At 49.9% G+C, this 24,147-nt stretch overlaps 31 non-coding genes and 4 pseudogenes across 31 annotated transcripts; 8 read left to right on the forward strand and 27 right to left on the reverse strand.

Annotated features, from left to right (window-relative positions):
* The first annotated feature begins 82 nt into the window (after positions 1-82).
* LOC135008051 (U1 spliceosomal RNA) lies at positions 83-246 on the forward strand. The gene has a single exon (XR_010207868.1). It is a non-coding gene; the product is annotated as a U1 spliceosomal RNA (small nuclear RNA).
* A 151-nt stretch (positions 247-397) lies between these two features.
* LOC135008107 (U1 spliceosomal RNA) lies at positions 398-560 on the forward strand. The gene has a single exon (XR_010207924.1). It is a non-coding gene; the product is annotated as a U1 spliceosomal RNA (small nuclear RNA).
* Positions 561-1,234: 674 nt separating this feature from the next.
* Positions 1,235-1,398, forward strand: LOC135007961 (U1 spliceosomal RNA). Its single transcript, XR_010207781.1, has one exon. It is a non-coding gene; the product is annotated as a U1 spliceosomal RNA (small nuclear RNA).
* Positions 1,399-1,550: 152 nt separating this feature from the next.
* LOC135008314 (U1 spliceosomal RNA) lies at positions 1,551-1,713 on the forward strand. Its single transcript, XR_010208096.1, has one exon. It is a non-coding gene; the product is annotated as a U1 spliceosomal RNA (small nuclear RNA).
* A 674-nt stretch (positions 1,714-2,387) lies between these two features.
* Positions 2,388-2,551, forward strand: LOC135007933 (U1 spliceosomal RNA). The gene has a single exon (XR_010207755.1). It is a non-coding gene; the product is annotated as a U1 spliceosomal RNA (small nuclear RNA).
* A 152-nt stretch (positions 2,552-2,703) lies between these two features.
* LOC135008299 (U1 spliceosomal RNA) lies at positions 2,704-2,839 on the forward strand (annotated as a pseudogene).
* Positions 2,840-3,694: 855 nt separating this feature from the next.
* Positions 3,695-3,857, reverse strand: LOC135008118 (U1 spliceosomal RNA). The gene has a single exon (XR_010207935.1). It is a non-coding gene; the product is annotated as a U1 spliceosomal RNA (small nuclear RNA).
* A 468-nt stretch (positions 3,858-4,325) lies between these two features.
* On the forward strand, positions 4,326-4,488 carry LOC135008211 (U1 spliceosomal RNA). The gene has a single exon (XR_010208023.1). It is a non-coding gene; the product is annotated as a U1 spliceosomal RNA (small nuclear RNA).
* An 828-nt stretch (positions 4,489-5,316) lies between these two features.
* On the reverse strand, positions 5,317-5,479 carry LOC135008186 (U1 spliceosomal RNA). The gene has a single exon (XR_010208002.1). It is a non-coding gene; the product is annotated as a U1 spliceosomal RNA (small nuclear RNA).
* Positions 5,480-5,631: 152 nt separating this feature from the next.
* LOC135008028 (U1 spliceosomal RNA) lies at positions 5,632-5,795 on the reverse strand. The gene has a single exon (XR_010207847.1). It is a non-coding gene; the product is annotated as a U1 spliceosomal RNA (small nuclear RNA).
* A 674-nt stretch (positions 5,796-6,469) lies between these two features.
* Positions 6,470-6,632, reverse strand: LOC135008151 (U1 spliceosomal RNA). The gene has a single exon (XR_010207967.1). It is a non-coding gene; the product is annotated as a U1 spliceosomal RNA (small nuclear RNA).
* A 142-nt stretch (positions 6,633-6,774) lies between these two features.
* On the reverse strand, positions 6,775-6,938 carry LOC135008043 (U1 spliceosomal RNA). The gene has a single exon (XR_010207862.1). It is a non-coding gene; the product is annotated as a U1 spliceosomal RNA (small nuclear RNA).
* A 674-nt stretch (positions 6,939-7,612) lies between these two features.
* On the reverse strand, positions 7,613-7,775 carry LOC135008294 (U1 spliceosomal RNA). Its single transcript, XR_010208083.1, has one exon. It is a non-coding gene; the product is annotated as a U1 spliceosomal RNA (small nuclear RNA).
* Positions 7,776-7,927: 152 nt separating this feature from the next.
* On the reverse strand, positions 7,928-8,091 carry LOC135008104 (U1 spliceosomal RNA). Its single transcript, XR_010207921.1, has one exon. It is a non-coding gene; the product is annotated as a U1 spliceosomal RNA (small nuclear RNA).
* Positions 8,092-8,789: 698 nt separating this feature from the next.
* On the reverse strand, positions 8,790-8,925 carry LOC135008340 (U1 spliceosomal RNA; annotated as a pseudogene).
* A 152-nt stretch (positions 8,926-9,077) lies between these two features.
* LOC135008072 (U1 spliceosomal RNA) lies at positions 9,078-9,241 on the reverse strand. The gene has a single exon (XR_010207890.1). It is a non-coding gene; the product is annotated as a U1 spliceosomal RNA (small nuclear RNA).
* A 674-nt stretch (positions 9,242-9,915) lies between these two features.
* Positions 9,916-10,078, reverse strand: LOC135008264 (U1 spliceosomal RNA). The gene has a single exon (XR_010208071.1). It is a non-coding gene; the product is annotated as a U1 spliceosomal RNA (small nuclear RNA).
* Positions 10,079-10,230: 152 nt separating this feature from the next.
* On the reverse strand, positions 10,231-10,394 carry LOC135007935 (U1 spliceosomal RNA). The gene has a single exon (XR_010207757.1). It is a non-coding gene; the product is annotated as a U1 spliceosomal RNA (small nuclear RNA).
* Positions 10,395-11,068: 674 nt separating this feature from the next.
* LOC135008205 (U1 spliceosomal RNA) lies at positions 11,069-11,231 on the reverse strand. Its single transcript, XR_010208018.1, has one exon. It is a non-coding gene; the product is annotated as a U1 spliceosomal RNA (small nuclear RNA).
* A 152-nt stretch (positions 11,232-11,383) lies between these two features.
* On the reverse strand, positions 11,384-11,547 carry LOC135007999 (U1 spliceosomal RNA). Its single transcript, XR_010207818.1, has one exon. It is a non-coding gene; the product is annotated as a U1 spliceosomal RNA (small nuclear RNA).
* A 698-nt stretch (positions 11,548-12,245) lies between these two features.
* On the reverse strand, positions 12,246-12,381 carry LOC135008283 (U1 spliceosomal RNA; annotated as a pseudogene).
* A 152-nt stretch (positions 12,382-12,533) lies between these two features.
* Positions 12,534-12,697, reverse strand: LOC135007978 (U1 spliceosomal RNA). Its single transcript, XR_010207797.1, has one exon. It is a non-coding gene; the product is annotated as a U1 spliceosomal RNA (small nuclear RNA).
* A 3,239-nt stretch (positions 12,698-15,936) lies between these two features.
* Positions 15,937-16,100, reverse strand: LOC135008391 (U1 spliceosomal RNA). The gene has a single exon (XR_010208149.1). It is a non-coding gene; the product is annotated as a U1 spliceosomal RNA (small nuclear RNA).
* A 674-nt stretch (positions 16,101-16,774) lies between these two features.
* On the reverse strand, positions 16,775-16,937 carry LOC135008119 (U1 spliceosomal RNA). Its single transcript, XR_010207936.1, has one exon. It is a non-coding gene; the product is annotated as a U1 spliceosomal RNA (small nuclear RNA).
* Positions 16,938-17,405: 468 nt separating this feature from the next.
* LOC135008213 (U1 spliceosomal RNA) lies at positions 17,406-17,568 on the forward strand. The gene has a single exon (XR_010208025.1). It is a non-coding gene; the product is annotated as a U1 spliceosomal RNA (small nuclear RNA).
* Positions 17,569-18,396: 828 nt separating this feature from the next.
* Positions 18,397-18,559, reverse strand: LOC135008187 (U1 spliceosomal RNA). Its single transcript, XR_010208003.1, has one exon. It is a non-coding gene; the product is annotated as a U1 spliceosomal RNA (small nuclear RNA).
* A 152-nt stretch (positions 18,560-18,711) lies between these two features.
* On the reverse strand, positions 18,712-18,875 carry LOC135008039 (U1 spliceosomal RNA). Its single transcript, XR_010207858.1, has one exon. It is a non-coding gene; the product is annotated as a U1 spliceosomal RNA (small nuclear RNA).
* Positions 18,876-19,549: 674 nt separating this feature from the next.
* On the reverse strand, positions 19,550-19,712 carry LOC135008152 (U1 spliceosomal RNA). Its single transcript, XR_010207968.1, has one exon. It is a non-coding gene; the product is annotated as a U1 spliceosomal RNA (small nuclear RNA).
* A 142-nt stretch (positions 19,713-19,854) lies between these two features.
* On the reverse strand, positions 19,855-20,018 carry LOC135008103 (U1 spliceosomal RNA). Its single transcript, XR_010207920.1, has one exon. It is a non-coding gene; the product is annotated as a U1 spliceosomal RNA (small nuclear RNA).
* A 674-nt stretch (positions 20,019-20,692) lies between these two features.
* LOC135008296 (U1 spliceosomal RNA) lies at positions 20,693-20,855 on the reverse strand. The gene has a single exon (XR_010208085.1). It is a non-coding gene; the product is annotated as a U1 spliceosomal RNA (small nuclear RNA).
* Positions 20,856-21,007: 152 nt separating this feature from the next.
* On the reverse strand, positions 21,008-21,171 carry LOC135008105 (U1 spliceosomal RNA). Its single transcript, XR_010207922.1, has one exon. It is a non-coding gene; the product is annotated as a U1 spliceosomal RNA (small nuclear RNA).
* Positions 21,172-21,869: 698 nt separating this feature from the next.
* On the reverse strand, positions 21,870-22,005 carry LOC135008342 (U1 spliceosomal RNA; annotated as a pseudogene).
* Positions 22,006-22,157: 152 nt separating this feature from the next.
* LOC135008073 (U1 spliceosomal RNA) lies at positions 22,158-22,321 on the reverse strand. Its single transcript, XR_010207891.1, has one exon. It is a non-coding gene; the product is annotated as a U1 spliceosomal RNA (small nuclear RNA).
* A 674-nt stretch (positions 22,322-22,995) lies between these two features.
* LOC135008265 (U1 spliceosomal RNA) lies at positions 22,996-23,158 on the reverse strand. The gene has a single exon (XR_010208072.1). It is a non-coding gene; the product is annotated as a U1 spliceosomal RNA (small nuclear RNA).
* A 152-nt stretch (positions 23,159-23,310) lies between these two features.
* Positions 23,311-23,474, reverse strand: LOC135007936 (U1 spliceosomal RNA). Its single transcript, XR_010207758.1, has one exon. It is a non-coding gene; the product is annotated as a U1 spliceosomal RNA (small nuclear RNA).
* Between the last annotated feature and the right edge of the window lie 673 nt (positions 23,475-24,147).

Below are 24,147 nucleotides of genomic sequence, written 5' to 3' on the forward strand. Positions count from 1 at the left end.
CCCTTGTGCTGCCTCAGTTGAATCTCCTTTACTTGACAGAGATGTGCCTGAGCAGCGGCCCTCCCCAGCTCTATCCCAAATCATACTTATTTTGCATAGGAGATACCATGGTCATGAAGATTATTCTCCCAGGGTGAGGTTCATTCATTGCATTATGGGTATGCTGACCCCTGTGATTTCCCCAAATGTGGGAAACTCGACTGCTTTATTTGTGGTAGTGGGGGACTGTGTTTGTGTTTTCCTCTGGTCAGCTCTGGTAAAAGTCAGATTTCTTTGTTCAGATCTTCCTCTAGCCTTGTTCTTCTTTCGAGAGTTCCCTTGTGCTGCCTCAGTTGGATCTCCTTCACTTGACAGGGGGGTGCCCAAGCAGAGACCCTCCCCAGCTCTAGCCCAACTCCTACTTACCTGCCAGGTGAGATACTATGATCATGAAGGTGCTTCTCCCAGGGCAAGGCTCACCCATTGCACTCTGGGTGTGCTGCCCCTGCGATTTCCCCAAATGTGGGAAACTTGACTGCATAATTTGTGTTTCCCCTGGTCGGCTCTCGTGTAATTCAGATCTCTTTGTCTCAGGTCTCTCTCCAACCTAGTTTGCTGTCTGTTTCCACTTCTCTTTTCTTCAGCCGCTCCCTTCTATACCCTTGTGCACTATCCTGACTTCTCCTCCCGTCTGCTTACTTTGTGCCTTCCAATGCACAATGCAAACTACAGGTAGTGCTGCAGGGCCCACACCCTTTTACTTGCCTTACAGAGCAGCTCTGGAGATGTTACAGTGCCCAGCTGCTGCAAGAAATCAGCTTGAATGCTTCAGGGGATGGGGCATGGCCAACATGAGCCCCACACCAAAGGAGGGTGGAGGTGTTTAATGCGAACTAGGGGTCATCCAAGCACCGCAAAAGGCCGCCATGCCCTGCACGCTCCTTTTCTCTTTTCATATGCAGATGAGGGTTGAAGCCAACTTTGACCCACTGCTTGGATGACATCACCGTATGCAAATCCGTCTTCTGCAGAACTTCCCCCAGGAATGCTTGCACTAGTAGTTGCATTTGGTTTGTTGTTTGGGGGTGCTTCAGTATTAGGCAGCCTTCTGCCCTCCCATGTTCATCTGAAAATATGTGTTCTCCCTGCAGTTGTTGTCCCCAGATGAGAGTTCCCTTGTGCTGCCTCAGTTGAATCTCCTTTACTTGACAGAGATGTGCATGAGCAGCGGCCCTCCCCAGCCCTATTCCAAATCATACTTATTTTGCATAGGAGATACCATGGTCATGAAGATTGTTCTCCCAGGGTGAGGTTCATTCATTGCATTTTGGGTATGCTGACCCCTGTGATTTCCCCAAATGTGGGAAACTTGACTGCATTATTTGTGGTAGTGGGGGACTGTGTTTGTGCTTTCCTCTGGTCAGCTCTGGTAAAAGTCAGATTTCTTTGTCTCAGATTTTCCTCTAGCCTTGTTCTTCTTTCGAGAGTTCCCTTGTGCTGCCTCAGTTGGATCTCCTTCAGTTTACAGGGGGGTACCCGAGCAGCGATCCTCCCCAGCTCTAGCCCAACTCCTACTTACCTGCCAGGTGAGATACTATGATCATGAAGGTGCTTCTCCCAGGGCAAGGCTCACCCATTGCACTCTAGGTGTGCTGCTCCTGCGATTTCCCCAAATGTGGGAAACTTGACTGCATAATTTGTGTTTCCCCTGGTCGGCTCTCGTATAATTCAGATCTCTTTGTCTCAGGTCTCTCTCCAGCCTAGTTTGCTGTCTGTTTCCACTTCTCTTTTCTTGAGCCGCTCCCTTCTATGCCCTTGCGCACTATCCTGACTTCTCCTCCTGTCTGCTTACTTTGTGCCTTCCAACGCACAATGCGAACTACAGGTAGTGCTGCAGGGCCCACACCCTTTTACTTGCCTTACAGAGCAGCTCTGGAGCTGTTACAGTGCCCAGCTGCTGCAAGAAATCAGCTTGAATGCTTCAGGGGCTGGGGCATAGCCAACATGAGCCCCACACCAAAGGAGGGTGGAGGTGTTTAATGCAAACTAGGGGTCAGCCAAGTGCCGCAAAAGGCCACCATGCCCTGCACGCCCCTTTTCTCTTTTCATATGCAGACGAGGGTTGAAGCCAACTTTGACCCACTGCTTGGATGACATCACCATATGCAAATCCATCTGCGGCAGGCCTTCCCCCAGGAATGCTTGCACTAGTTGTTGCATTTGGTTTGTTGTTTGGGGGTGCTTCAGTATTAGGCAGCTTTCTGCCCTCCCATGTTCATCTGAAAATATATGTTCTCCCTGCAGTTGTTGTCCCCAGATGAGAGTTCCCTTGTGCTGCCTCAGTTGAATCTCCTTTACTTGACAGAGATGTGCATGAGCAGCGGCCCTCCCCAGCCCTATTCCAAATCATACTTATTTTGCATAGGAGATACCATGGTCATGAAGATTTTTCTCCCAGGGTGAGGTTCATTCATTGCATTTTGGGTATGCTGACCCCTGTGATTTCCCCAAATGTGGGAAACTCAACTGCATTATTTGTGGTAGTGGGGGACTGTGTTTGTGCTTTCCTCTGGTCAGCTCTAGTAAAAGTCAGATTTCTTTGTCTCACATTTTCCTCTAGCCTTGTTCTTCTTTCGAGAGTTCCCTTGTGCTGCCTTTGTTGGATCTCCTTCACTTTACAGGGGGGTACCCGAGCAGCGACCCTCCCCAGCTCTAGCCCAACTCCTACTTACCTGCCAGGTGAGATACTATGATCATTAAGGTGCTTCTCCCAGGGCAAGGCTCACCCATTGTACTCTGGGTGTGCTGCTCCTGCGATTTCCCCAAATGTGGGAAACTTGACTGCATAATTTGTGTTTCCCCTCGTCGGCTCTCGTATAATTCAGATCTCTTTGTCTCAGGTCTCTCTCCAGCCTAGTTTGCTGTCTGTTTCCACTTCTCTTTTCTTCAGCCGCTCCCTTCTATACCCTTGTGCACTATCCTGACTTCTCCTCCCGTCTGCTTACTTTGTGCCTTCCAATGCACAATGCAAACTACAGGTAGTGCTGCAGGGCCCACACCCTTTTACTTGCCTTACAGAGCAGCTCTGGAGCTGTTACAGTGCCCAGCTGCTGCAAGAAATCAGCTTGAATGCTTCAGGGGCTGGGGCATAGCCAACATCAGCCCCACACCGAAGGAGGGTGGAGGTGTTTAATGCAAACTAGGGGTCAGTCAAGCGCCGCAAAAGGCCACCATGCCCTGCACGCCCCTTTTCTGTTTTCATATGCAGATGAGGGTTGAAGCCAACTTTGACCCACTGCTTGGATGACATCACCATATGCAAATCCATCTGCGGCAGGCCTTCCCCCAGGAATGCTTGCACTAGTTGTTGCATTTGGTTTGTTGTTTGGGGGTGCTTCAGTATTAGGCAGCCTTCTGCTGCACCCTGCTTTGGTGTGGGGCTCATGTTGGCCATGCCCCATCCCCTGAAGCTTTCAAGCAGATTTCTTGCAGCAGCTGGGCACTGTAACAGCTCAAGAGCTGCTCTGTAAGGCAAGTAAAAGGGTGTGGGCCCTGCAGCACTACCTGTAGTTTGCATTGTGCATTGGAAGGCACAAAGTAAGCAGACGGGAGGAGAAGTCAGGATAGTGCACAAGGGTATAGAAGGGAGCGGCTGAAGAAAAGAGAAGTGGAAACAGACAGCAAACTAGGCTGGAGAGAGATCTGAGACAAAGAGATCTGAATTATACGATAGCCGACCAGGGGAAACACAAATTATGCAGTCAAGTTTCCCACATTTGGGGAAATCGCAGGGGCAGCACACCCAGAGTGCAATGGGTGAGCCTTGCCCTGGGAGAAGCACCTTCATGATCATAGTATCTCACCTGGCAGGTAAGTATGAGTTGGGCTAGAGCTGGGGAGGGTCGCTGCTCGGGCACCCCCCTGTTAAGTGAAGGAGATCCAACTGAGGCAGCACAAGGGAACTCTCAAAAGAAGAACAAGGCTAGAGGAAGATCTGAAACAAAGAAATCTGACTTTTACCAGAGCTGACCAGAAGAAAACACAAACACAGTCCCCCACTACCACAAATAAAGCAGTCGAGGTGAGGTTCATTCATTGCATTTTGGGTATGCTGACCCCTGTGATTTCCCCAAATGTGGGAAACTCGACTGCTTTATTTGTGGTAGTGGGGGACTGTGTTTGTGTTTTCTTCTGGTCAGCTCTGGTAAAAGTCAGATTTCTTTGTTTCAGATCTTCCTCTAGCCTTGTTCTTCTTTTGAGAGTTCCCTTGTGCTGCCTCAGTTGGATCTCCTTCACTTAACAGGGGGGTGCCCGAGCAGCGACCCTCCCCAGCTCTAGCCCAACTCCTACTTACCTGCCAGGTGAGATACTATGATCATGAAGGTGCTTCTCCCAGGGCAAGGCTCACCCATTGCACTCTGGGTGTGCAGCCCCTGCGATTTCCCCAAATGTGGGAAACTTGACTGCATAATTTGTGTTTCCCCTGGTCGGCTCTCGTATAATTCAGATCTCTTTGTCTCAGATCTCTCTCCAGCCTAGTTTGCTGTCTGTTTCCACTTCTCTTTTCTTCAGCCGCTCCCTTCTATACCCTTGTGCACTATCCTGACTTCTCCTCCCGTCTGCTTACTTTGTGCCTTCCAATGCACAATGCAAACTACAGGTAGTGCTGCAGGGCCCACACCCTTTTACTTGCCTTACAGAGCAGCTCTGGAGCTGTTACAGTGCCCAGCTGCTGCAAGAAATCTGCTTGAATGCTTCAGGGGATGGGACATGGCCAACATGAGCCCCACACCAAAGGAGGGTGGAGCAGAAGGCTGACTAATACTGAAGCACCCCCAAACAACAAACCAAATGCAACAACTAGTGCAAGCATTCCTGGGGGAAGGCCTGCCGCAGATGGATTTGCATATGGTGATGTCATCCAAGCAGTGGGTCAAAGTTGGCTTCAACCCTCGTCTGCATATGAAAACAGAAAAGGGGCGTGCAGGGCATGGTGGCCTTTTGCGGCGCTTGACCGACCCCTAGTTTGCATTAAACACCTCCACCCTCCTTCGGTGTGGGGCTCATGTTGGCTATGCCCCAGCCCCTGAAGCATTCAAGCTGATTTCTTGCAGCAGCTGGGCACTTTAACAGCTCCAGAGCTGCTCTGTAAGGCAAGTAAAAGGGTGTGGGCCCTGCAGCACTACCTGTAGTTTGCATTGTGCATTGGAAGGCACAAAGTAAGCAGACGGGAGGAGAAGTCAGGATAGTGCACAAGGGTATAGAAGGGAGCGGCTGAAGAAAAGAGAAGTGGAAACAGACAGCAAACTAGGCTGGAGAGAGACCTGAGACAAAGAGATCTGAATTATACGAGAGCCGACCAGGGGAAACACAAATTATGCAGTCAAGTTTCCCACATTTGGGGAAATCGCAGGAGCAGCACACCCAGAGTGCAATGGGTGAGCCTTGCCCTGGGAGAAGCACCTTCATGATCATAGTATCTCACCTGGCAGGTAAGTAGGAGTTGGGCTAGAGCTGGGGAGGGTCGCTGCTCGGGTACCCCCCTGTCAAGTGAAGGAGATCCAACTGAGGCAGCACAAGGGAACTCTCGAAAGAAGAACAAGGCAAGAGGAAAATCTGAGACAAAGAAATCTGACTTTTACCAGAGCTGACCAGAGGAAAGCACAAACACAGTCCCCCACTACCACAAATAATGCAGTTGAGTTTCCCACATTTGGGGAAATCACAGGGGTCAGCATACCCAAAATGCAATGAATGAACCTCACCCTGGGAGAACAATCTTCATGACCATGGTATCTCCTATGCAAAATAAGTATGATTTGGAATAGGGCTGGGGAGGGCCGCTGCTCATGCACATCTCTGTCAAGTAAAGGATATTCAACTGAGGCAGCACAAGGGAACTCTCATCTGGGGACAACAACTGCAGGGAGAACACATATTTTCAGATGAACATGGGAGGGCAGAAGGCTGCCTAATACTGAAGCACCCCCAAACAACAAACCAAATGCAACAACTAGTGCAAGCATTCCTGGGGGAAGTTCTGCAGAAGACGGATTTGCATACGGTGATGTCATACAAGCAGTGGGTCAAAGTTGGCTTCAACCCTCATCTGCATATGAAAAGAGAAAAGGGGCGTGCAGGGCATGGCGGCCTTTTGCGGTGCTTGGATGACCCCTAGTTCGCATTAAACACCTCCACCCTCCTTTGGTGTGGGGCTCATGTTGGCCATGCCCCATCCCCTGAAGCATTCAAGCAGATTTCTTGCAGCAGCTGGGCACTGTAACAGCTCCAGAGCTGCTCTGTAAGGCAAGTAAAAGGGTGTGGGCCCTGCAGCACTACCTGTAGTTTGCATTGTGCATTGGAAGGCACAAAGTAAGCAGACGGGAGGAGAAGTCAGGATAGTGCACAAGGGTATAGAAGGGAGCGGCTGAAGAAAAGAGAAGTGGAAACAGACAGCAAACTAGGCTGGAGAGAGACCTGAGACAAAGAGATCTGAATTATACGAGAGCCGACCAGGGGAAACACAAATTATGCAGTCAAGTTTCCCACATTTGGGGAAATCGCAGGGGCAGCACACCCAGAGTGCAATGGGTGAGCCTTGCCCTGGGAGAAGCACCTTCATGATCATAGTATCTCACCTGGCAGGTAAGTAGGAGTTGGGCTAGAGCTGGGGAGGGTCTCTGCTCGGGCACCCCCCTGTCAAGTGAAGGAGATCCAACTGAGGCAGCACAAGGGAACTCTCAAAAGAAGAACAAGGCTCTGAAACAAAGAAATCTGACTTTTACCAGAGCTGACCAGAGGAAAACACAAACACAGTCCCCCACTACCACAAATAAAGCAGTCGAGTTTCCCACATTTGGGGAAATCACAGGGGTCAGCATACCCAGAATGCAATGAATGAACCTCACCCTGGGAGAATAATCTTCATGACCATGGTATCTCCTATGCAAAATAAGTATGATTTGGGATAGAGCTGGGGAGGGCCGCTGCTCAGGCACATCTCTGTCAAGTTAAGGAGATTCAACTGAGGCAGCACAAGGGAACTCTCATCTAGGGACAACAACTGCAGGGAGAACACATATTTTCAGATGAACATGGGAGGGCAGACGGCTGCCTAATACTGAAGCACCCCCAAACAACAAACCAAATGCAACAACTAGTGCAAGCATTCCTGGGGGAAGGCCTGCCGCAGAGGGATTTGCATATGGTGATGTCATCCAAGCAGTGGGTCAAAGTTGGCTTCAACCCTCGTCTGCATATGAAAAGAGAAAAGGGGCGTGCAGGGCATGGTGGCCTTTTGCGGCGCTTGGCTGACCCCTAGTTTGCATTAAACACCTCCACCCTCCTTTGGTGTGGGGCTCATGTTGGCTATGCCCCAGCCCCTGAAGCATTCAAGCTGATTTCTTGCAGCAGCTGGGCACTGTAACAGCTCCAGAGCTGCTCTGTAAGGCAAGTAAAAGGGTCTGGGCCCTGCAGCACTACCTGTAGATCGCATTGTGCGTTGGAAGGCACAAAGTAAGCAGACAGGAGGAGAAGTCAGGATAGTGCGCAAGGGCATAGAAGGGAGCGGCTCAAGAAAAGAGAAGTGGAAACAGACAGCAAACTAGGCTGGAGAGAGACCTGAGACAAAGAGATCTGAATTATACGAGAGCCGACCAGGGGAAACACAAATTATGCAGTCAAGTTTCCCACATTTAGGGAAATCGCAGGGGCAGCACACCCAGAGTGCAATGGGTGAGCCTTGCCCTGGGAGAAGCACCTTCATAATCATAGTATCTCACCTGGCAGGTAAGTAGGAGTTGGGCTAGAGCTGGGGAGGGTCGCTGTTCGGGCACCCCCCTGTCAAGTGAAAGAGATCCAACTGAGGTAGCACAAGGGAACTCTCGAAAGAAGAACAAGGCTAGAGGAAGATCTGAGACAAAGAAATCTGACTTTTTCCAGAGCTGACCAGAGGAAAGCACAAACACAGTCCCCCACTACCACAAATAATGCTGTCGAGTTTCCCAAATTTGGGGAAATCACAGGGGTCAGCATACCCAGAATGCAATGAATGAACCTCACCTTGGGAGAACAATCTTCATGACCATGGTATCGCCTATGCAAAATAAGTATGATTTGGGATAGGGCTGGGGAGGGCCGCTGCTCAGGCACATCTCTGTCAAGTAAAGGAGATTCAACTGAGGCAGCACAAGGGAACTCTCATCTTGGGACAACAACTGCAGGGAGAACATATATTTTCAGATGAACATGGGAGGGCAGAAGGCTGCCTAATACTGAAGCACCCCCAAACAACAAACCAAATGCAACAACTAGTGCAAGCATTCCTGGGGGAAGGCCTGCAGCAGATGGATTTGCATATGGTGATGTCATCCAAGCAGTGGGTCAAAGTTGGCTTCAACCCTCGTCTGCATATGAAAAGAGAAAAGGGGCGTGCAGGGCATGGCGGCCTTTTGCAGCGCTTGGATGACCCCTAGTTCGCATTACACACCTCCACCCTCCTTCGGTGTGGGGCTCATGTTGGCTATGCCCCAGCCCCTGAAGCATTCAAGCTGATTTCTTGCAGCAGCTGGGCACTGTAACTGCTCCAGAGCTACTCTGTAAGGCAAGTAAAAGGGTGTGGGCCCTGCAGCACTACCTGTAGTTCGCATTGTGCGTTGGAAGGCACGAAGTAAGCAGACGGGAGAAGTCAGGATAGTGCGCAAGGGCATAGAAGGGAGCGGCTCAAGAAAAGAGAAGTGGAAACAGACAGCAAACTAGGCTGGAGAGAGACCTGAGACAAAGAGATCTGAATTATACGAGAGCCGACGAGGGGAAACACAAATTATGCAGTCACGTTTCCCACATTTGGGGAAATCGCAGGAGCAGCACACCCAGAGTGCAATGGTTGAGCCTTGCCCTGGGAGAAGCACCTTCATGATCATAGTATCTCACCTGGCAGGTAAGTAGGAGTTGGGCTAGAGCTGGGGAGGGTCGCTGCTCGGGTTCCCCCCTGTGAAGTGAAGGAGATCCAACTGAGGCAGCACCAGGGAACTCTCGAAAGAAGAACAAGGCTAGAGGAAGATCTGAGACAAAGAAATCTGACTTTTACCAGAGCTGACCAGAGGAAAGCACAAACACAGTCTCCCACTACCACAAATAATGCAGTCAAGTTTCCCACATTTGGGGAAATCACAGGGGTCAGCATACCCAAAATGCAATGAATGAACCTCACCCTGGGAGAAAAATCTTCATGACCATGGTATCTCCTATGCAAAATAAGTATGATTTGGAATAGGGCTGGGGAGGGCCGCTGCTCATGCACATCTCTGTCAAGTAAAGGAGATTCAACTGAGGCAGCACAAGGGAACTCTCATCTTGGGACAACAACTGCAGGGAGAACATATATTTTCAGATGAACATGGGAGGGCAGAGGACTGCCTAATACTGAAGCACCCCCAAACAACAAACCAAATGCAACAACTAGTGCAAGCATTCCTGGGGGAAGGCCTGCCGCAGATGGATTTGCATATGGTGATGTCATCCAAGCAGTGGGTCAAAGTTGGCTTCAACCCTCGTCTGCATATGAAAAGAGAAAAGGGGCGTGCAGGGCATGGTGGCCTTTTGCGGCGCTTGGCTGACCCCTAGTTTGCATTAAACACCTCCACCCTCCTTTGGTGTGGGGCTCATGTTGGCTATGCCCCAGCCCCTGAAGCATTCAAGCTGATTTCTTGCAGCAGCTGGGCACTGTAACAGCTCCAGAGCTGCTCTGTAAGGCAAGTAAAAGGGTGTGGGCCCTGCAGCACTACCTGTAGTTCGCATTGTGCGTTGGAAGGCACAAAGTAAGCAGACAGGAGGAGAAGTCAGGATAGTGCGCAAGGGCATAGAAGTAAGCGGCTCAAGAAAAGAGAAGTGGAAACAGACAGCAAACTAGGCTGGAGAGAGACCTGAGACAAAGAGATCTGAATTATACGAGAGCCGACCAGGGGAAACACAAATTATACAGTCAAGTTTCCCACATTTGGGGAAATCGCAGGAGCAGCACACCCAGAGTGCAATGGGTTAGCCTTGCCCTGGGAGAAGCACCTTCATGATCATAGTATCTCACCTGGCAGGTAAGTAGGAGTTGGGCTAGAGCTGGGGAGGGTCGCTGCTAGGGTACCCCCCTGTAAAGTGAAGGAGATCCAATTAAGGCAGCACAAGGGAACTCTCGAAAGAAGAACAAGGCTAGAGGAAAATCTGAGACAAAGAAATCTGACTTTTACCAGAGCTGACCAGAGGAAAGCACAAACACAGTCCCCCACTACCACAAATAATGCAGTTGAGTTTCCCACATTTGGGGAAATCACAGGGGTCAGCATACCCAAAATGCAATGAATGAACCTCACCCTGGGAGAAAAATCTTCATGACCATGGTATCTCCTATGCAAAATAAGTATGATTTGGAATAGGGCTGGGGAGGGCCGCTGCTCATGCACATCTCTGTCAAGTAAAGGAGATTTAACTGAGGCAGCACAAGGGAACTCTCATCTGGGGACAACAACTGCAGGGAGAACACATATTTTCAGATGAACATGGGAGGGCAGAAGGCTGCCTAATACTGAAGCACCCCCAAACAACAAACCAAATGCAACAACTAGTGCAAGCATTCCTGGGGGAAGTTCTGCAGAAGACGGATTTGCATACGGTGATGTCATCCAAGCAGTGGGTCAAAGTTGGCTTCAACCCTCATCTGCATATGAAAAGAGAAAAGGGGCGTGCAGGGCATGGCGGCCTTTTGCGGTGCTTGGATGACCCCTAGTTCGCATTAAACACCTCCACCCTCCTTTGGTGTGGGGCTCATGTTGGCCATGCCCCATCCCCTGGAGCATTCAAGCTGATTTCTTGCAGCAGCTGGGCACTGTAACAGCTCCAGAGCTGCTCTGTAAGGCAAGTAAAAGGGTGTGGGCCCTGCAGCACTACCTGTAGTTTGCATTGTGCATTGGAAGGCACAAAGTAAGCAGACGGGAGGAGAAGTCAGGATAGTGCACAAGGGTATAGAAGGGAGCGGCTGAAGAAAAGAGAAGTGGAAACAGACAGCAAACTAGGCTGGAGAGAGACCTGAGACAAAGAGATCTGAATTATACGAGAGCCGACCAAGGGAAACACAAATTATGCAGTCAAGTTTCCCACATTTGGGGAAATCGCAGGGGCAGCACACCCAGAGTGCAATGGGTGAGCCTTGCCCTGGGAGAAGCACCTTCATGATCATAGTATCTCACCTGGCAGGTAAGTAGGAGTTGGGCTAGAGCTGGGGAGGGTCGCTGTTCGGGCACCCCCCTGTCAAGTGAAAGAGATCCAACTGAGGCAGCACAAGGGAACTCTCGAAAGAAGAACAAGGCTAGAGGAAGATCTGAGACAAAGAAATCTGACTTTTTCCAGAGCTGGCCAGAGGAAAGCACAAACACAGTCCCCCACTACCACAAATAATGCAGTCGAGTTTCCCACATTTGGGGAAATCACAGGGGTCAGCATACCCAGAATGCAATGAATGAACCTCACCCTGGGAGAACAATCTTCATGACCATGGTATCGCCTATGCAAAATAAGTATGATTTGGGATAGGGCTGGGGAGGGCCGCTGCTCAGGCACATCTCTGTCAAGTAAAGGAGATTCAACTGAGGCAGCACAAGGGAACTCTCATCTGGGGACAACAACTGCAGGGAGAACACATATTTTCAGATGAACATGTGAGGGCAGAAGGCTGCCTAATACTGAAGCACCCCCAAACAACAAACCAAATGCAACAACTAGTGCAAGCATTCCTGGGGGAAGGCCTGCAGCAGATGGATTTGCATATGGTGATGTCATCCAAGCAGTGGGTCAAAGTTGGCTTCAACCCTCGTCTGCATATGAAAAGAGAAAAGGGGCGTGCAGGGCATGGCGGCCTTTTGCAGCGCTTGGATGACCCCTAGTTTGCATTACACACCTCCTCCCTCCTTCGGTGTGGGGCTCATGTTGGCTATGCCCCAGCCCCTGAAGCATTAAAGCTGATTTCTTGCAGCAGCTGGGCACTGTAACTGCTCCAGAGCTACTCTGTAAGGCAAGTAAAAGGGTGTGGGCCCTGCAGCACTACCTGTAGTTCGCATTGTGCGTTGGAAGGCACGAAGTAAGCAGACGGGAGAAGTCAGGATAGTGCGCAAGGGCATAGAAGGGAGCGGCTCAAGAAAAGAGAAGTGGAAACAGACAGCAAACTAGGCTGGAGAGAGACCTGAGACAAAGAGATCTGAATTATACGAGAGCCGACGAGGGGAAACACAAATTATGCAGTCAAGTTTCCCACATTTGGGGAAATCGCAGGAGCAGCACACCCAGAGTGCAATGGTTGAGCCTTGCCCTGGGAGAAGCACCTTCATGATCATAGTATCTCACCTGGCAGGTAAGTAGGAGTTGGGCTAGAGCTGGGGAGGGTCGCTGCTCGGGTTCCCCCCTGTGAAGTGAAGGAGATCCAACTGAAGCAGCACCAGGGAACTCTCGAAAGAAGAACAAGGCTAGAGGAAGATCTGAGACAAAGAAATCTGACTTTTACCAGAGCTGACCAGAGGAAAGCACAAACACAGTCCCCCACTACCACAAATAATGCAGTCGAGTTTCCCACATTTGGGAAAATCACAGGGGTCAGCATACCCAGAATGCAATGAATGAACCTAACCCTGGGAGAACAATCTTCATGACCATGGTATCTCCTATGCAAAATAAGTATGATTTGGGATAGGGCTGGTGAGGGCCGCTGCTCAGGCACATCTCTGTCAAGTAAAGGAGATTCAACTGAGGCAGCACAAGGGAACTCTCATCTGGGGACAACAACTGCAGGGAGACCACATCTTTTCAGATGAACATGGGAGGGCGAAGGCTGCCTAATACTGAAGCACCATCAAATATCAAACCATGGCCCTCATTCCGAGTTGATCGCTCGCAAGGCGATTTTAGCAGAGTTACACACGCTAAGCCGCCGCCTACTGGGAGTGAATCTTAGCTTCTTAAAATTGCGACCGATGTATTCGCAATATTGCGATTACAAACTACTTAGCAGTTTCAGAGTAGCTTCAGACTTACTCTGCATCTGCGATCAGTTCAGTGCTTGTCGTTCCTGGTTTGACGTCACAAACACTCCCAGAGTTCGCCCAGACACTCCCCCGTTTCTCCGGCCACTCCTGCGTTTTTTCCGGAAACTGTAGCGTTTTTTCCCACACGCCCATAAAACGGCCTGTTTCCGCCCAGTAACACCTATTTCCTGTCAATCACATTACGATCGCCGGAGCGAAGAAAAATCCGTGAGTAAAAATACTTTCTTCATTGTAAAATTACTTGGCGCAGTCGCAGTGCGAATATTGCGCATGCGTACTAAGCAGAATTTCACTGCGATGCGATGAAATTTACAGAGCGAACGACTCGGAATGAGGGCCCATATGCAACAACTAGTACAAGCACTCCTGGGGGAAGGTCTGCAGCAGACGGATTTGCATACGGTGATGTAAATCCAAGCAGTGGGCTAAAGTTGACTGGAACCCTCATCTGCATATGAAAAGAGAAAAGGGGCATGCAGGGCATGGCGGCCTTTTGCAGTGCTTGGATGACCCCTAGTTCGCATTAAACACCCCCACCCTCCTTTGGTGTGGGGCTCATGTTGGCCATGCCCCATCCCCTGATGCATTCAAGCTGATTTCTTGCAGCAGCTGGGCACTGTAACAGCTCCAGAGCTGTTCTGTAAGGCAAGTAAAAGTGTGTGGGCCCTGCAGCACCACCTGTTGTTCGCATTGTGCGTTGGAAGGCACAAATTAAGCAGACGGGAGGAGAAGTCAGGATAGTGCGCAAGGGCATTCTTTTCTCTTAGTCCGGGGGCAAGGCTTCAAAATGGGGTCTGCAATGGAGGAGACACAGGGGGCGTGGTCACAGCAGCTTTTCTCTACAGTCTGCACCAGCAGGAGCCTACACCATTTTTTATGATCACGCTGAACTGCAGTGCGACTGCAATTACAGCATGGTCAAGAAGGGAGGCGTCATGCTGGGTGGCCATGCCCTGTCACTGTGCAGGAGCCAGCACCGCTCACACACTAGTCCCCGGGTGCAGCCCCCAACCCCCGGGACACCCGGAGCAACAAAATGTAGATTCAGGCCACCAGGCCACGCCCCTACCTATGAAACCATGCCTCCTTTTTACCATTGCGCTGTTTATCTGCGCGCACTGCATTACAATCTCCCTCGCCACCTCTCTGGGTGTCACCAGTGATAGTGACACCTCTGCCATGCTTGTAGCAGCTGGTCCTAAGATCTACGCCTCAAGCCCTGAGTGTTTGCCCTTGTGACTTGTTGATCATCATAGCGAAGCAGATGCTTACAGAAAACTGCAGGGGCTTAGATTGAAAATAAAAACAATTGATGGGTATAAGGTAGAGAGGAGTGGGTTCGGTTCTCCGAGAACCGAATTCCCCACGAACTCCACGTGGTTTACATTGGTCCGAGGCAGGCTCGGTTGTTCCTGCCTGACTCGGAAAACCTGAACAAGGGAAAATGTCATCATCCCGCTGTCAGATTCTCGTGAGATTCGGATTCCATATAAAGAGCTGCGCGTTGCTGCCATTTTTACTCGTGCATTGAAGAGAGAGCGGAGAGGACGTGGCTATGTTCTCTCAGTGGAAATCTCAATATCAGTGCTCAGTATCAGTGGTTACTTATTGCTGCTCAGTAATACTAGTAGTGTGTCTCTCCTGCTCAGTGTCAGTTCTCAGTAGTATCCTCATCAGTGCTCAGTATCACTGCTCATTGTCTTGTGCTGCATTGTGGTGCTCAGCATACTACAGTACATTACTAATAGTCCAGTGCTGCATCTTGCTGCTCAGTGTCAGTTCTAGTATCCTCATCAGTGCTCACTATCACTGCTCATTGCATTGTGGTGTTCTGTATACTACAGTAACATAGTAATATAGTATATATAGAGGAGCGGGTTCGGTTCTCCGAGAACCGAATTCCCGACGAACTCCACGTGGTTTACACTGGTCCGAGGCAGGCTCGGTTGTTCCTGCCTGACTCGGAAAACCTGAACAAGGGAAAATGTCATCATCCCGCTGTCGGATTCTCGCGAGATTCGGATTCCATATAAAGAGCTGCGCGTTGCCGCCATTTTTACTCGTGCATTGAAGAGAGAGCGGAGAGGACGTGGCTATGTTCTCTCAGTGGAAATCTCAATATCAGTGCTCAGTATCAGTGGTTACTTATTGCTGCTCAGTAATACTAGTAGTGTGTCTCTCCTGCTCAGTGTCAGTTCTCAGTAGTATCCTCATCAGTGCTCAGTATCACTGCTCATTGTCTTGTGCTGCATTGTGGTGCTCAGCATACTACAGTACATTACTAATAGTCCAGTGCTGCATCTTGCTGCTCAGTGTCAGTTCTAGTATCCTCATCAGTGCTCACTATCACTGCTCATTACATTGTGGTGTTCTGTATACTACAGTAACATAGTAATATAGTAACATATGGTAACATAGTTTTTGAGGTTGAATAGAGGCAAATTGCCCATCGTGTTCAACCTGTTTTAAGTTGTGATGATTCTACATACTTGCTGAATAATGTTTTATGACTAGTTAGCTACTATAACTCATGTTACCCCCGGATTAACCATGTTGATATTTTAAGTATTATAACCTTGGATAGCTTTTTCATTCAGAAATGTATCCATTCCTTTTTTAAATCCAATTACAGAGTCCGCCATTACCACCTTCCCTGGCAGGGAATTCCACATCCTGATTGCCCTAACAGTGAAGATCATAGTATCTCACCTGGCAGGTAAGTAGGAGTTGGGCTAGAGCTGTGGAGGATTGCTGCTCGGGCACCCCCTGTCAAGTGAAGGAGATCCAACTGAGGCAGCACAAGGGAACTCTCGAAAGAAGAACAAGGCTAGAGGAAGATCTGAGACAAAGAAATCTGACTTTTACCAGAGCTGACCAGAGGAAAGCACAAACACAGTCCCCCACTACCACAAATAATGCAGTCGAGTTTCCCACATTTGGGGAAATCACAGGGGTCAGCATACCCAGAGTGCAATGAATGAACCTCACCCTGGGAGAACAATCTTCATGACCATGGTATCTCCTATGCAAAATAAGTATGATTTGGGATAGGGCTGGGGAGGGCCGCTGCTCAGGCACATCTCTGTCAAGTAAAGGAGATTCAACTGAGGCAGCACAAGGGAACTCTCATCTGGGGACAACAACTGCAGGGAGAACACATATTTTCAGATGAACATGGGAGGGCAGAAGGCTGCCTAATACTGAAGCACCCCCAAACAACAAACCAAATGCAACTACTAGTGCAAGCATTCCTGGGGGAAGGCCTGCAGCAGACGGATTTGCATATGGTGATGTCATCCAAGCAGTGGGTCAAAGTTGGCTTCAACCCTCGTCTGCATATGAAAATAAAAAAGGGGTGTGCAGGGCATGGCTGCCTTTTGCGGCGCTTGGATGACCCCTAGTTCGCATTAAACACCTCCACCCTCCTTCGGTGTGGGGCTCATGTTGGCTATGCCCCAGCCCCTGAAGCATTCAAGCTGATTTCTTGCAGCAGCTGGGCACTGTAACAGCTCCAGAGCTGCTCTGTAAAGCAAGTAAAAGGGTGTGGGCCCTGCAGCACTACCTGTAGTTTGCATTGTGCATTGGAAGGCACAAAGTAAGCAGACGGGAGGAGAAGTCAGGATAGTGCACAAGGGTATAGAAGGGAGCGGCTGAAGAAAAGAGAAGTGGAAACAGACAGCAAACTAGGCTGGAGAGAGATCTGAGACAAAGAGATCTGAATTATACGATAGCCGACCAGGGGAAACACAAATTATGCAGTCAAGTTTCCCACATTTGGGGAAATCGCAGGGGCAGCACACCCAGAGTGCAATGGGTGAGCCTTGCCCTGGGAGAAGCACCTTCATGATCATAGTATCTCACCTGGCAGGTAAGTATGAGTTGGGCTAGAGCTGGGGAGGGTCGCTGCTCGGGCACCCCCCTGTTAAGTGAAGGAGATCCAACTGAGGCAGCACAAGGGAACTCTCAAAAGAAGAACAAGGCTAGAGGAAGATCTGAAACAAAGAAATCTGACTTTTACCAGAGCTGACCAGAAGAAAACACAAACACAGTCCCCCACTACCACAAATAAAGCAGTCGAGGTGAGGTTCATTCATTGCATTTTGGGTATGCTGACCCCTGTGATTTCCCCAAATGTGGGAAACTCGACTGCTTTATTTGTGGTAGTGGGGGACTGTGTTTGTGTTTTCTTCTGGTCAGCTCTGGTAAAAGTCAGATTTCTTTGTTTCAGATCTTCCTCTAGCCTTGTTCTTCTTTTGAGAGTTCCCTTGTGCTGCCTCAGTTGGATCTCCTTCACTTAACAGGGGGGTGCCCGAGCAGCGACCCTCCCCAGCTCTAGCCCAACTCCTACTTACCTGCCAGGTGAGATACTATGATCATGAAGGTGCTTCTCCCAGGGCAAGGCTCACCCATTGCACTCTGGGTGTGCAGCCCCTGCGATTTCCCCAAATGTGGGAAACTTGACTGCATAATTTGTGTTTCCCCTGGTCGGCTCTCGTATAATTCAGATCTCTTTGTCTCAGATCTCTCTCCAGCCTAGTTTGCTGTCTGTTTCCACTTCTCTTTTCTTCAGCCGCTCCCTTCTATACCCTTGTGCACTATCCTGACTTCTCCTCCCGTCTGCTTACTTTGTGCCTTCCAATGCACAATGCAAACTACAGGTAGTGCTGCAGGGCCCACACCCTTTTACTTGCCTTACAGAGCAGCTCTGGAGCTGTTACAGTGCCCAGCTGCTGCAAGAAATCTGCTTGAATGCTTCAGGGGATGGGACATGGCCAACATGAGCCCCACACCAAAGGAGGGTGGAGCAGAAGGCTGACTAATACTGAAGCACCCCCAAACAACAAACCAAATGCAACAACTAGTGCAAGCATTCCTGGGGGAAGGCCTGCCGCAGATGGATTTGCATATGGTGATGTCATCCAAGCAGTGGGTCAAAGTTGGCTTCAACCCTCGTCTGCATATGAAAACAGAAAAGGGGCGTGCAGGGCATGGTGGCCTTTTGCGGCGCTTGACCGACCCCTAGTTTGCATTAAACACCTCCACCCTCCTTCGGTGTGGGGCTCATGTTGGCTATGCCCCAGCCCCTGAAGCATTCAAGCTGATTTCTTGCAGCAGCTGGGCACTTTAACAGCTCCAGAGCTGCTCTGTAAGGCAAGTAAAAGGGTGTGGGCCCTGCAGCACTACCTGTAGTTTGCATTGTGCATTGGAAGGCACAAAGTAAGCAGACGGGAGGAGAAGTCAGGATAGTGCACAAGGGTATAGAAGGGAGCGGCTGAAGAAAAGAGAAGTGGAAACAGACAGCAAACTAGGCTGGAGAGAGACCTGAGACAAAGAGATCTGAATTATACGAGAGCCGACCAGGGGAAACACAAATTATGCAGTCAAGTTTCCCACATTTGGGGAAATCGCAGGAGCAGCACACCCAGAGTGCAATGGGTGAGCCTTGCCCTGGGAGAAGCACCTTCATGATCATAGTATCTCACCTGGCAGGTAAGTAGGAGTTGGGCTAGAGCTGGGGAGGGTCGCTGCTCGGGTACCCCCCTGTCAAGTGAAGGAGATCCAACTGAGGCAGCACAAGGGAACTCTCGAAAGAAGAACAAGGCAAGAGGAAAATCTGAGACAAAGAAATCTGACTTTTACCAGAGCTGACCAGAGGAAAGCACAAACACAGTCCCCCACTACCACAAATAATGCAGTTGAGTTTCCCACATTTGGGGAAATCACAGGGGTCAGCATACCCAAAATGCAATGAATGAACCTCACCCTGGGAGAACAATCTTCATGACCATGGTATCTCCTATGCAAAATAAGTATGATTTGGAATAGGGCTGGGGAGGGCCGCTGCTCATGCACATCTCTGTCAAGTAAAGGAGATTCAACTGAGGCAGCACAAGGGAACTCTCATCTGGGGACAACAACTGCAGGGAGAACACATATTTTCAGATGAACATGGGAGGGCAGAAGGCTGCCTAATACTGAAGCACCCCCAAACAACAAACCAAATGCAACAACTAGTGCAAGCATTCCTGGGGGAAGTTCTGCAGAAGACGGATTTGCATACGGTGATGTCATACAAGCAGTGGGTCAAAGTTGGCTTCAACCCTCATCTGCATATGAAAAGAGAAAAGGGGCGTGCAGGGCATGGCGGCCTTTTGCGGTGCTTGGATGACCCCTAGTTCGCATTAAACACCTCCACCCTCCTTTGGTGTGGGGCTCATGTTGGCCATGCCCCATCCCCTGAAGCATTCAAGCAGATTTCTTGCAGCAGCTGGGCACTGTAACAGCTCCAGAGCTGCTCTGTAAGGCAAGTAAAAGGGTGTGGGCCCTGCAGCACTACCTGTAGTTTGCATTGTGCATTGGAAGGCACAAAGTAAGCAGACGGGAGGAGAAGTCAGGATAGTGCACAAGGGTATAGAAGGGAGCGGCTGAAGAAAAGAGAAGTGGAAACAGACAGCAAACTAGGCTGGAGAGAGACCTGAGACAAAGAGATCTGAATTATACGAGAGCCGACCAGGGGAAACACAAATTATGCAGTCAAGTTTCCCACATTTGGGGAAATCGCAGGGGCAGCACACCCAGAGTGCAATGGGTGAGCCTTGCCCTGGGAGAAGCACCTTCATGATCATAGTATCTCACCTGGCAGGTAAGTAGGAGTTGGGCTAGAGCTGGGGAGGGTCTCTGCTCGGGCACCCCCCTGTCAAGTGAAGGAGATCCAACTGAGGCAGCACAAGGGAACTCTCAAAAGAAGAACAAGGCTCTGAAACAAAGAAATCTGACTTTTACCAGAGCTGACCAGAGGAAAACACAAACACAGTCACCCACTACCACAAATAAAGCAGTCGAGTTTCCCACATTTGGGGAAATCACAGGGGTCAGCATACCCAGAATGCAATGAATGAACCTCACCCTGGGAGAATAATCTTCATGACCATGGTATCTCCTATGCAAAATAAGTATGATTTGGGATAGAGCTGGGGAGGGCCGCTGCTCAGGCACATCTCTGTCAAGTTAAGGAGATTCAACTGAGGCAGCACAAGGGAACTCTCATCTAGGGACAACAACTGCAGGGAGAACACATATTTTCAGATGAACATGGGAGGGCAGACGGCTGCCTAATACTGAAGCACCCCCAAACAACAAACCAAATGCAACAACTAGTGCAAGCATTCCTGGGGGAAGGCCTGCCGCAGAGGGATTTGCATATGGTGATGTCATCCAAGCAGTGGGTCAAAGTTGGCTTCAACCCTCGTCTGCATATGAAAAGAGAAAAGGGGCGTGCAGGGCATGGTGGCCTTTTGCGGCGCTTGGCTGACCCCTAGTTTGCATTAAACACCTCCACCCTCCTTTGGTGTGGGGCTCATGTTGGCTATGCCCCAGCCCCTGAAGCATTCAAGCTGATTTCTTGCAGCAGCTGGGCACTGTAACAGCTCCAGAGCTGCTCTGTAAGGCAAGTAAAAGGGTCTGGGCCCTGCAGCACTACCTGTAGATCGCATTGTGCGTTGGAAGGCACAAAGTAAGCAGACAGGAGGAGAAGTCAGGATAGTGCGCAAGGGCATAGAAGGGAGCGGCTCAAGAAAAGAGAAGTGGAAACAGACAGCAAACTAGGCTGGAGAGAGACCTGAGACAAAGAGATCTGAATTATACGAGAGCCGACCAGGGGAAACACAAATTATGCAGTCAAGTTTCCCACATTTAGGGAAATCGCAGGGGCAGCACACCCAGAGTGCAATGGGTGAGCCTTGCCCTGGGAGAAGCACCTTCATAATCATAGTATCTCACCTGGCAGGTAAGTAGGAGTTGGGCTAGAGCTGGGGAGGGTCGCTGTTCGGGCACCCCCCTGTCAAGTGAAAGAGATCCAACTGAGGTAGCACAAGGGAACTCTCGAAAGAAGAACAAGGCTAGAGGAAGATCTGAGACAAAGAAATCTGACTTTTTCCAGAGCTGACCAGAGGAAAGCACAAACACAGTCCCCCACTACCACAAATAATGCTGTCGAGTTTCCCAAATTTGGGGAAATCACAGGGGTCAGCATACCCAGAATGCAATGAATGAACCTCACCTTGGGAGAACAATCTTCATGACCATGGTATCGCCTATGCAAAATAAGTATGATTTGGGATAGGGCTGGGGAGGGCCGCTGCTCAGGCACATCTCTGTCAAGTAAAGGAGATTCAACTGAGGCAGCACAAGGGAACTCTCATCTTGGGACAACAACTGCAGGGAGAACATATATTTTCAGATGAACATGGGAGGGCAGAAGGCTGCCTAATACTGAAGCACCCCCAAACAACAAACCAAATGCAACAACTAGTGCAAGCATTCCTGGGGGAAGGCCTGCAGCAGATGGATTTGCATATGGTGATGTCATCCAAGCAGTGGGTCAAAGTTGGCTTCAACCCTCGTCTGCATATGAAAAGAGAAAAGGGGCGTGCAGGGCATGGCGGCCTTTTGCAGCGCTTGGATGACCCCTAGTTCGCATTACACACCTCCACCCTCCTTCGGTGTGGGGCTCATGTTGGCTATGCCCCAGCCCCTGAAGCATTCAAGCTGATTTCTTGCAGCAGCTGGGCACTGTAACTGCTCCAGAGCTACTCTGTAAGGCAAGTAAAAGGGTGTGGGCCCTGCAGCACTACCTGTAGTTCGCATTGTGCGTTGGAAGGCACGAAGTAAGCAGATGGGAGAAGTCAGGATAGTGCGCAAGGGCATAGAAGGGAGCGGCTCAAGAAAAGAGAAGTGGAAACAGACAGCAAACTAGGCTGGAGAGAGACCTGAGACAAAGAGATCTGAATTATACGAGAGCCGACGAGGGGAAACACAAATTATGCAGTCACGTTTCCCACATTTGGGGAAATCGCAGGAGCAGCACACCCAGAGTGCAATGGTTGAGCCTTGCCCTGGGAGAAGCACCTTCATGATCATAGTATCTCACCTGGCAGGTAAGTAGGAGTTGGGCTAGAGCTGGGGAGGGTCGCTGCTCGGGTTCCCCCCTGTGAAGTGAAGGAGATCCAACTGAGGCAGCACCAGGGAACTCTCGAAAGAAGAACAAGGCTAGAGGAAGATCTGAGACAAAGAAATCTGACTTTTACCAGAGCTGACCAGAGGAAAGCACAAACACAGTCTCCCACTACCACAAATAATGCAGTCAAGTTTCCCACATTTGGGGAAATCACAGGGGTCAGCATACCCAAAATGCAATGAATGAACCTCACCCTGGGAGAAAAATCTTCATGACCATGGTATCTCCTATGCAAAATAAGTATGATTTGGAATAGGGCTGGGGAGGGCCGCTGCTCATGCACATCTCTGTCAAGTAAAGGAGATTCAACTGAGGCAGCACAAGGGAACTCTCATCTTGGGACAACAACTGCAGGGAGAACATATATTTTCAGATGAACATGGGAGGGCAGAGGACTGCCTAATACTGAAGCACCCCCAAACAACAAACCAAATGCAACAACTAGTGCAAGCATTCCTGGGGGAAGGCCTGCCGCAGATGGATTTGCATATGGTGATGTCATCCAAGCAGTGGGTCAAAGTTGGCTTCAACCCTCGTCTGCATATGAAAAGAGAAAAGGGGCGTGCAGGGCATGGTGGCCTTTTGCGGCGCTTGGCTGACCCCTAGTTTGCATTAAACACCTCCACCCTCCTTTGGTGTGGGGCTCATGTTGGCTATGCCCCAGCCCCTGAAGCATTCAAGCTGATTTCTTGCAGCAGCTGGGCACTGTAACAGCTCCAGAGCTGCTCTGTAAGGCAAGTAAAAGGGTGTGGGCCCTGCAGCACTACCTGTAGTTCGCATTGTGCGTTGGAAGGCACAAAGTAAGCAGACAGGAGGAGAAGTCAGGATAGTGCGCAAGGGCATAGAAGTAAGCGGCTCAAGAAAAGAGAAGTGGAAACAGACAGCAAACTAGGCTGGAGAGAGACCTGAGACAAAGAGATCTGAATTATACGAGAGCCGACCAGGGGAAACACAAATTATACAGTCAAGTTTCCCACATTTGGGGAAATCGCAGGAGCAGCACACCCAGAGTGCAATGGGTTAGCCTTGCCCTGGGAGAAGCACCTTCATGATCATAGTATCTCACCTGGCAGGTAAGTAGGAGTTGGGCTAGAGCTGGGGAGGGTCGCTGCTAGGGTACCCCCCTGTAAAGTGAAGGAGATCCAATTAAGGCAGCACAAGGGAACTCTCGAAAGAAGAACAAGGCTAGAGGAAAATCTGAGACAAAGAAATCTGACTTTTACCAGAGCTGACCAGAGGAAAGCACAAACACAGTCCCCCACTACCACAAATAATGCAGTTGAGTTTCCCACATTTGGGGAAATCACAGGGGTCAGCATACCCAAAATGCAATGAATGAACCTCACCCTGGGAGAAAAATCTTCATGACCATGGTATCTCCTATGCAAAATAAGTATGATTTGGAATAGGGCTGGGGAGGGCCGCTGCTCATGCACATCTCTGTCAAGTAAAGGAGATTTAACTGAGGCAGCACAAGGGAACTCTCATCTGGGGACAACAACTGCAGGGAGAACACATATTTTCAGATGAACATGGGAGGGCAGAAGGCTGCCTAATACTGAAGCACCCCCAAACAACAAACCAAATGCAACAACTAGTGCAAGCATTCCTGGGGGAAGTTCTGCAGAAGACGGATTTGCATACGGTGATGTCATCCAAGCAGTGGGTCAAAGTTGGCTTCAACCCTCATCTGCATATGAAAAGAGAAAAGGGGCGTGCAGGGCATGGCGGCCTTTTGCGGTGCTTGGATGACCCCTAGTTCGCATTAAACACCTCCACCCTCCTTTGGTGTGGGGCTCATGTTGGCCATGCCCCATCCCCTGGAGCATTCAAGCTGATTTCTTGCAGCAGCTGGGCACTGTAACAGCTCCAGAGCTGCTCTGTAAGGCAAGTAAAAGGGTGTGGGCCCTGCAGCACTACCTGTAGTTTGCATTGTGCATTGGAAGGCACAAAGTAAGCAGACGGGAGGAGAAGTCAGGATAGTGCACAAGGGTATAGAAGGGAGCGGCTGAAGAAAAGAGAAGTGGAAACAGACAGCAAACTAGGCTGGAGAGAGACCTGAGACAAAGA

The sequence above is a fragment of the Pseudophryne corroboree genome, unplaced genomic scaffold, assembly GCF_028390025.1.
Source record: "Pseudophryne corroboree isolate aPseCor3 unplaced genomic scaffold, aPseCor3.hap2 scaffold_222, whole genome shotgun sequence".
Taxonomy (NCBI): domain Eukaryota; kingdom Metazoa; phylum Chordata; class Amphibia; order Anura; family Myobatrachidae; genus Pseudophryne; species Pseudophryne corroboree.